This window comes from Bos indicus x Bos taurus, chromosome 12, assembly GCF_003369695.1.
Source record: "Bos indicus x Bos taurus breed Angus x Brahman F1 hybrid chromosome 12, Bos_hybrid_MaternalHap_v2.0, whole genome shotgun sequence".
Classification (NCBI taxonomy): Eukaryota; Metazoa; Chordata; class Mammalia; order Artiodactyla; family Bovidae; genus Bos; species Bos indicus x Bos taurus.
Window position 1 is genome coordinate 35,946,017 of NC_040087.1, and position 7,593 is coordinate 35,953,609.

The 7,593-nt window shown below is 44.6% G+C and overlaps 1 pseudogene; it reads right to left on the bottom strand.

Moving 5' to 3' along the window:
* Nucleotides 1–5,223: 5,223 nt before the first annotated feature.
* Nucleotides 5,224–7,210, bottom strand: LOC113902102 (annotated as a pseudogene).
* Nucleotides 7,211–7,593: the final 383 nt, after the last annotated feature.

Sequence of the window (7,593 nt, forward strand, 5' to 3'; positions counted from 1 at the left end):
GTGTTTCCTCTTTGCAGTGGAGGGAATGTAGACAGAGACAGGGATTTCCTTGCTCTGTCTATTGAAGAGCCAGGGCTGCATGACTGATTTCCTGTCTTGGGTGGGAAATGTACACTAGGAGCCAGAGCATCGTGTCACCGAGGTAGTGAAGACACGAGTGGCATTGTGTTTGAAGTGCTTGAAAGCTAAAGTGAAGAGGCTCCTGCTTGACAAAGATAAGGCAAACTGAGCAGTAAATAAAAGAAGCTCAATAGACTGAAACACATCAGATATGTTTAAAACCATGAGCTCATTATGATAGCTCTTATAAAAAGAAGTGATTTTCTTTGATGGATTCAAGAGTCTTTTGATGGTCGAATTTTAAGAGTTCTTCATATATTCTGGATACTAGACTTTATTAGATATACGATTTGCAACTATTTTCTTGAATTCTGTGGGCTGTCTTTTCACTTTTTTGGTAATTGCCTTTGATGCACAAGTATTTAATTTTGATGAAGTTCAAATTATTTAATTGTTCATTGCTCAAAAATCCTTGGCAAATCCAAGGTCATGAAAATGTACTCCATGTTTTCTTCTGAGAGTTTTAGAGTTTTAGCTTTTTCATTTAGGTCATTAATCCATTTTGAGTGATTTTGTTTTTTTAGTTAATTTTTGTATATAAACCACTTGTAAAAATGTACAAAGTTCATTGCTTTCCACGTAGATATCCACATAGATAGTAGTCTAAGAATCACTTGTTGAAAAGACTGTTCTTTTCCCAAATTGCCAGATAAATTAGGCAAGAAAAAGTAAAAAAAATAAGGCATGGATGAACCTTGAGGACATTATGCTAAGTGAAGTAAAGTGAAAGTGAAGTTGCTCAGTCGTGTCCGATTCTTTGTGACCCCCTGGAGTGCAGCCTACCAGGCTCCTCAGTCCATGGGATTTTCAAGGCAAGAGTACTGGAGTGGGTTGCCATTGCCTCTAGTTACAAAAAGACAGATTCCATATAATTCCATTTATATGTCAAAATCATAAAGACAGAAAGTGAATAGTGGTTGCCAGGAGCTGGGGGAGGGGAGATTGGACAGATTATGTTTAATGAGGGCAGAATTTCAGTTTAACAAGATGAAATACCAGCTGGATGGTAGTGATGTACATTCACAACAATATGAATGTACTTAACACCACTGAACTGTACACCTAAAAAATGGCAAATTTGGGGAATCTCCTGGTGATCCAGTGGTTCAGACTCTAGATTTTCACTGCTGGGACGTGGCCAAAATATACAGGTAAATTTTATATGTATTGTACCACAATTTAAAAAAAGTTTAATAGGAGTTTTTTGTGTGTCCATGTCTGTTAAGAGTTCCAAAAGGAAAAATTAGGGATAATTAGAATTGTTTTTAAATAGTTGAGAATTTTCCAGTATTAAAGAAAGATATGAATTCCAGAATGAAAAAGCATACTCCGTTCTACACAAGTTAATTAAAACAAGTCCTCACAGAAACAATCATGGTAAAGTGAGAGAATATTTAAGACACAAAACACGTTTCTAAAAGAGAAATTAAAGTGTTCATACTAAAAGTCAAATTAGGATAATCATAAACTTCTCATTAGGTGCAATACACATCCGAATACGATGCAGTAGTGTTTTTTTTTTTTTTTTGTGCTGAGGGAAAATAGTGGTGGACTTCGAACTCTGTTCCTACCTAAACAGCCCTTCAGAAGTAAGAGCAAACACTTCCCCTGGCCGAGATTGTGGGGTTTCCCCCTCACTGACCCTCACTGAGAGAATTAATTCTTGAGGTACTGCGAACAAGCAGGAATGTTACTCAAGACCTGAAGAGTGGCATTCAGGAAACATGGTAGAGAAAGAGCGTGTGAATAAAAGAAAAAAAGGAAAAGAAAAAAAGAAAGCACAAATAATCACGTACTGCATGAATTAAAACAATCGTGTCTAATTCAAGGAGAGCTAAAACAAGGACCCTGGTGGAAAGAGGTCCTGGCCATGGCTGCAGGGGCCACCAGGCAGCGGCGGCAGCGGCGGCAGCGGGCTGCCAGGCTGCTTCACCAGGTGCGTCAGGACAGACGGTCTCCGCCTCCTTGGCGAACCGCGTGGGGGCCTTGGGTGCTTTTCCTCCTCCGGCCGGCACGACCGCGAGGTGGTCGGCAGGGGGCGCTGGAGAGCGCGCTGATGGAAGGAAAGGATTCGCACCTGCCGGTGGTTTGTGGTCCAGGCGGTCGCTGCACATCCGGCCGCCTGCAGCCTGGGGCCTCCACGGGTCCTTCCCCGCAGGCTCCAGCTTCCAAGGGGCCTGGGCCTGCCCGGCACGGAGCGGCCGCTTCCCTGAGCCAACCCCACGGCAGGAGTGACCAGGCGAGCCAGAGTGAATCTCAGCGAGTTCCTGGGAGCAGGCCTCAGTTAAGTTACCTAGGCACAGCATCAGGAACCTTAGTAAGCGCTAAGGAGTAGATTTCCAGAAAGTTATGTCGGTGCCGCCCCAAGGAGCATCCTCGGACATTGAGACTTATGGTCATACCACACCCTGCAGACCCTGAAGGTGGGAGCGTCCTGGGGTCCGTCTGAGTCTTCTTGCAGTAGGGTCTGGTCCTTGCCCTGAAGGTGGCGGGTCCTCCTGGACCCCATCTTGGCCTTTAAGGTGGCAGTCGCTCCTCAGACTGTCACCTTGGTCGTGCTTCTCCTGGCCAGCCGGTACTGGCAGTCCAGCCTCCTGTTTGTGTACTGAGTCAAATTGCAAGATCGAGTACACAGACTGTCTCTCATATGTGACAGCTTGTGAAGGACTCAGAAAGTTATTGTGTTCACTGGTGTGCTGCAGAGAAACGAAGTGAAGTGGAGAGAAATCGCTCAGTCGTGTCTGACTCTTTGCACCCCCATGGACTGTAGCCTGCCAGGTTCCTCCATCCATGGGATTTTCCAGGCAAGAATACTGGAGTGGGTTGCCATTTCCTTCTCCACAGAGAAAGGATACAGGTAGAAATCTTCCTAGGGCGAAGAAGGGGTCCCAAGGCAGATCTCTGGTTGTTCTCCCCCTCTGGGGATATTACCCGCCCCCGACCCCGGGTGTGATGTGTGCACAGTGTTGCCAGCCAGTCAGCTCACTACACTTTCGGGGTTCACATTTTTATTAGCAGGCAATCACCTGCTGCCCCCCTGGGCAGAACTGAGTTCTAGTCTTCCTCAGTCTCCACTTTCCCCTGAGGTTGGAACCAATGTGGCACAGTTGAAGCCCCCATCCTAAATCACGCCACAGATTGTCCTGTGGTCACAGCTGCTGCTGGTGCTGCTAAGTCGAATCAGTCGTGTCCGACTCTGTGCGACCCCATAGACGGCAGCCCACCAGGCTCCCCTGTCCCTGGGATTCTCCAGGCAAGAACACTGGAGTGGGTTGCCATTTCCTTCTCCAATGCATGAAAGCGAAAAGTGAAAGTGAAGTCACTCAGTCGTGTCCAGCTCCTCAGGACCCAATGGACTGCAGCCTACCAGGCTCCTCCGTCCATGGGATTTTCCAGGCAAGAGTCCTGGAGTGGGTTGCCATTGCCTTCTCCGGTGGTCAAAGCTATAGGCAAACAAAGATTCTCCTGCTCCCTAGACCAAGAAATCACCTCTGAGGACCTAAGGGCAAAGGCCAGACCTGCATTCACAACACATCTGTTACAGGTTATAGGTGTTAAAATATTTGATTAGTTGGAATATTTAGAGAGGATCCTTGTGTTTGTAATTTCCTTATTCTGAGATACAGTTTCTATAGCAAAATAAATCTTGACTACTTTAGTTGCTAGTTTTCAAGATCATGAGTTGTTTTACAGTTATCCTTCAAAGAGATTATTTTATTAGAATAAGCACATTATTAACTCAGGGACTGAAACATATAGGATAGTTTTATTCTTCTGTAGTTATTATTTATTAATGGTCATATCTGTCACTCTGGTCATTTCAGCTTTGCTCCTAAGCCCTTTCACTGTGATTTGAGTTATCCTTCTGGTTTCCTTGGTCTCTGTTATGACATGATGTTTCAGGATCATCTGACACATGTCCTGCCCCCCACCTGATGCAGTCATTTCTCCAAGGAGCCTGGGTTTTTAGTGGGAAACGATTTTAGTGATTGGATCCTCACCAGGCACACATGGGTGTTGGATGTCACCCTCTTGATCAAGTTGCATCATGTAAGGACCCCTCTTAGACTGAAGAGAGAGAGATTCTCCTCTCTGGCTCAGTGATAAGAGCACTGATCTGGGAAGAACCCACATACCCAGAGCTTGTGGGCAACCTCCAGAGTTTCCAGACAGCTTCTAGCTGACAGCCAGCGAAAAAAACTATGGCCCTTAGTCAGACAGCCTTAGAGAAATTATTTCGTTAAATGCCTTACTGACCTTGGAAGTGGCATCTTTCCTGTCAGGCCTACATGTGAGGATGCAGTCGTCAGGCCGATGCCTCAGTTGCAGCCTCATGAGACCCTGAAACAGAGGACTCAGCTAAGCCCTGGGTTTATAACCCACAGAAATGGGGGAATAATCACTGCATTTTTTAAAATGAAAAAATATGTAATTTCATAGTTTTGGGCAACAGAAGTCCAAAATCAGTTTAACTGGGCTCAAAGCAAGGTGTTGGTGGGTCTGGATTTCCTCTGGAGGGTCTAGCAAAAAATGTACTCCTTACCATTTCCATCTTCTGGTGGCTACTGCTTGCCTTAAATTGAAGTCATATAATTCCAACATGTACCTCTATGGTCACATCGCTTTATTCTGTGTGTCAGATCTTACAAAAATCCCTCTTATAAGGATATATGTGGCTGCATTTAGGACCCACACTTATGCTCCCATGATCTCCCTAATTCTAGATCCTTAACTTAGTCACATTTGCAAACCTTTGCCATATAAAGAAACATTTACAGATTGCAGGAATTGGGTATCTTTGGAGGATGTTATTCAGTCTCTTATAGCTAGTGAGACCCATTAAAGCTGGCTCACGTGTACTTTTAAAAAACTTTTTGTTAAAAGTTTTTTAAAAATTACATAGTTTTCAAATTGTCCATTTATTCTCATGTGAGTTTAGGCAGATTGTATCTTTCTACTGGAAATAGAATTGGTGTATTTCCAGTAAGTTATGCCCAAATTTGTGGGCATAGTGTTGTTCATACTATTTCTCATTATCCTTTTAATGTCCGGGGATCTTCAGTAATGTTCCCTGTTTCATTTATTTATTTTTTTTTTGAAGAATACAGAAGTATTTTTAATTTAATCATGTAAAACACAAATGCTGACTTGACATATATTCACACGTAATTCTTTCTCTCACGTTTACAACTCAACAGATTCGTGAATCCAGAGGAACTGCTATAATCACTTTACGGAACACACTGTTTTAGTATTTCAAAAGTTTATTCCAACCCATTTCTTCTTTTATACTCTAAAACATCTTCGTTATGTTGTTTGATGAGATAGATCCACAAAAAAACGGAGGTGCCCAAGGTCAAGCCAACTTTCAGCCAGTTAGGACTGCCATGTGGCGGTTCCTGAATGTAGAACTTTGACCGAGATGAAGAGACACTCGGGAACCTAGCCGGGGCCAGCAGCTTGTTTCATTTATTTTTAAAAAATATGTATTTATTTATTTTTGTGCTAGGTCTTCATTGCTGGGTTTTTGTTGCTGTATTCGGGGCTTTCTCTAGTTGCAGAGAGCAGGGCCTACTCCATGTTGAGGTGTGTGGGCTTCTCACTGCAGTGGCTTTTATTGTTGCAGAGCAAGGGCTCTAGGTGCTGGTGCTCAGTAGTTGTGACACATGGGCTTAGTTGTTCTGTAGCCTGTGGGAGCTTCCAGGACCAGGGATTGAACTGGAGCCCCTTGCATTACAAGGCAGATTCTTAATCACTGGACCACCAAGGAAGCCCTTCCCCCTTTTTTCATTTCTGATATTAATAATTTGTGTCTGCTCTCTTGTGCTCTCTCTCTTTTTCAAGACATTTATTCATTCAGCTGCACTAGGTCTTAGTTGCAGCACGTGGGACCTTTGATGTCTGTTGTGGTCCACAGGGTCTTCATTTGACCCTCGTGGGGTCTTTTAGTTGTGGCATACCGACTCTTAGTCGAGACATGTGGTATCTAGTTCCTTGACCAGGTATGGAACCCTGGCCCCCTGCATTGGGAGCTTGGCCTCTTAGCCACTGACCATTAGGGAAGTCCAATGTGTCTTCTTTTTTTCTTAGTTTGCCTGTTTGCTGTTGCTGCTGCTAAGTCACTTCAGTCCTGTCTGACTCTTAGCGACCCCATGGACTGCAGCCTACCAGGCTCCTCTGCCCGTGGGATTTTCCAGGCAGGAGTACTGGAGTGGGGTGCCATTGCCTTCTCCGTTTGCCTGTTTAGAGGCTTATTAATTAAAGGCTTATTAATTTGGTTGAAATTTCAAAGAAACAGCTTTTAATTTCATTGATTTTTGTTTATTGACATCTTGTTTTCAATTTAATTTCTGCTCTGAGTCTTATTATTTCCCTTTTTATGCTTACTCTGTATTTAATTTGCTTTTCTTTTTCTTGTTTCCTTAGGTGGAAACTCAGCTGACTAATTAATGTTAGGTCTTCTTTTCCAGTCAATGAAGTCAGTGCTGTAAATTTCCCTCTAAGTACTACTTTCACTGTATCCCACAAATTTTGATAAATTGTATTTTCATTTTCATCTATTTCAAAGTATTTTTCAGTTTGAGACTTCTTCTTTGACTTGTGTTATTTAAAACTGTGTTGTTTCAGTTCAGTCGCTCAGTCGTGTCCGACTCTACGACCGGACCCCATGGACTACAGCAGGCCAGGCTTCTCTGTCCATCACCAACTCCCCAGAGCTTGCTCAACTGTGTTGTTTAGTCTTCATTTATTGAGATTTTCCAGCTATCTGTTATTTAATTCTAGGTTAATTCTATCATGGTCAAAGATCAGTCACTGTAGAATTTCTGTCCTTTTAATTTTGTTAAGGTGTGTTTGAGAACCTAGAACCGTCCTGGTGAATGATCCATGTGAGCTTGAGAAGAATATATATTCTACCATATATTGGATAAGACTTTTGATGTCATTATATACAGTTGAGTGATGGTGTTGAGTTCAACTATGTTCTTGTTGATCTTCTTTTTTAAAATTTTATTTATATGGTTGCATTGGGTCTTCCTGGTGCGTGGGGGCTTTCTCTAGTTGAGGCCGGGCCCAGGTGCGGAGCCGGCATCAGGCGCCGTCTCCGCCGCGGGGCCCAGCCCCGGCTTCCTGGGACCAGTCGGAGTTGTCCCCAGTTCCACCCGCGGCCCCGACAAGATGGAGGACGTCGTCTCCTCCAGCAGCCATGACGGGAGCGGGAGACGCCTCCCCACGGGGCTGAGGGGAAGGGAAGCGCTTCCAGCCTTCGGAGGGCGCGGGTCCCCGCTGCCGGCTTTCCAAACCCCTGCCCGCCCAGGTCTCCCGGGGCTCCCAGACACTGGACAGGGAGGGCGAATGGGACATCGAGGCCGCGGCGCTAGCAGCCGCTGCGAGGGCAAGTGGCCCAGCTCAGGTCTTCGGGCCGCTGCGGCCCAACAACCATTGGCCACTGCAGCTAGCACCAGACTGTATCTA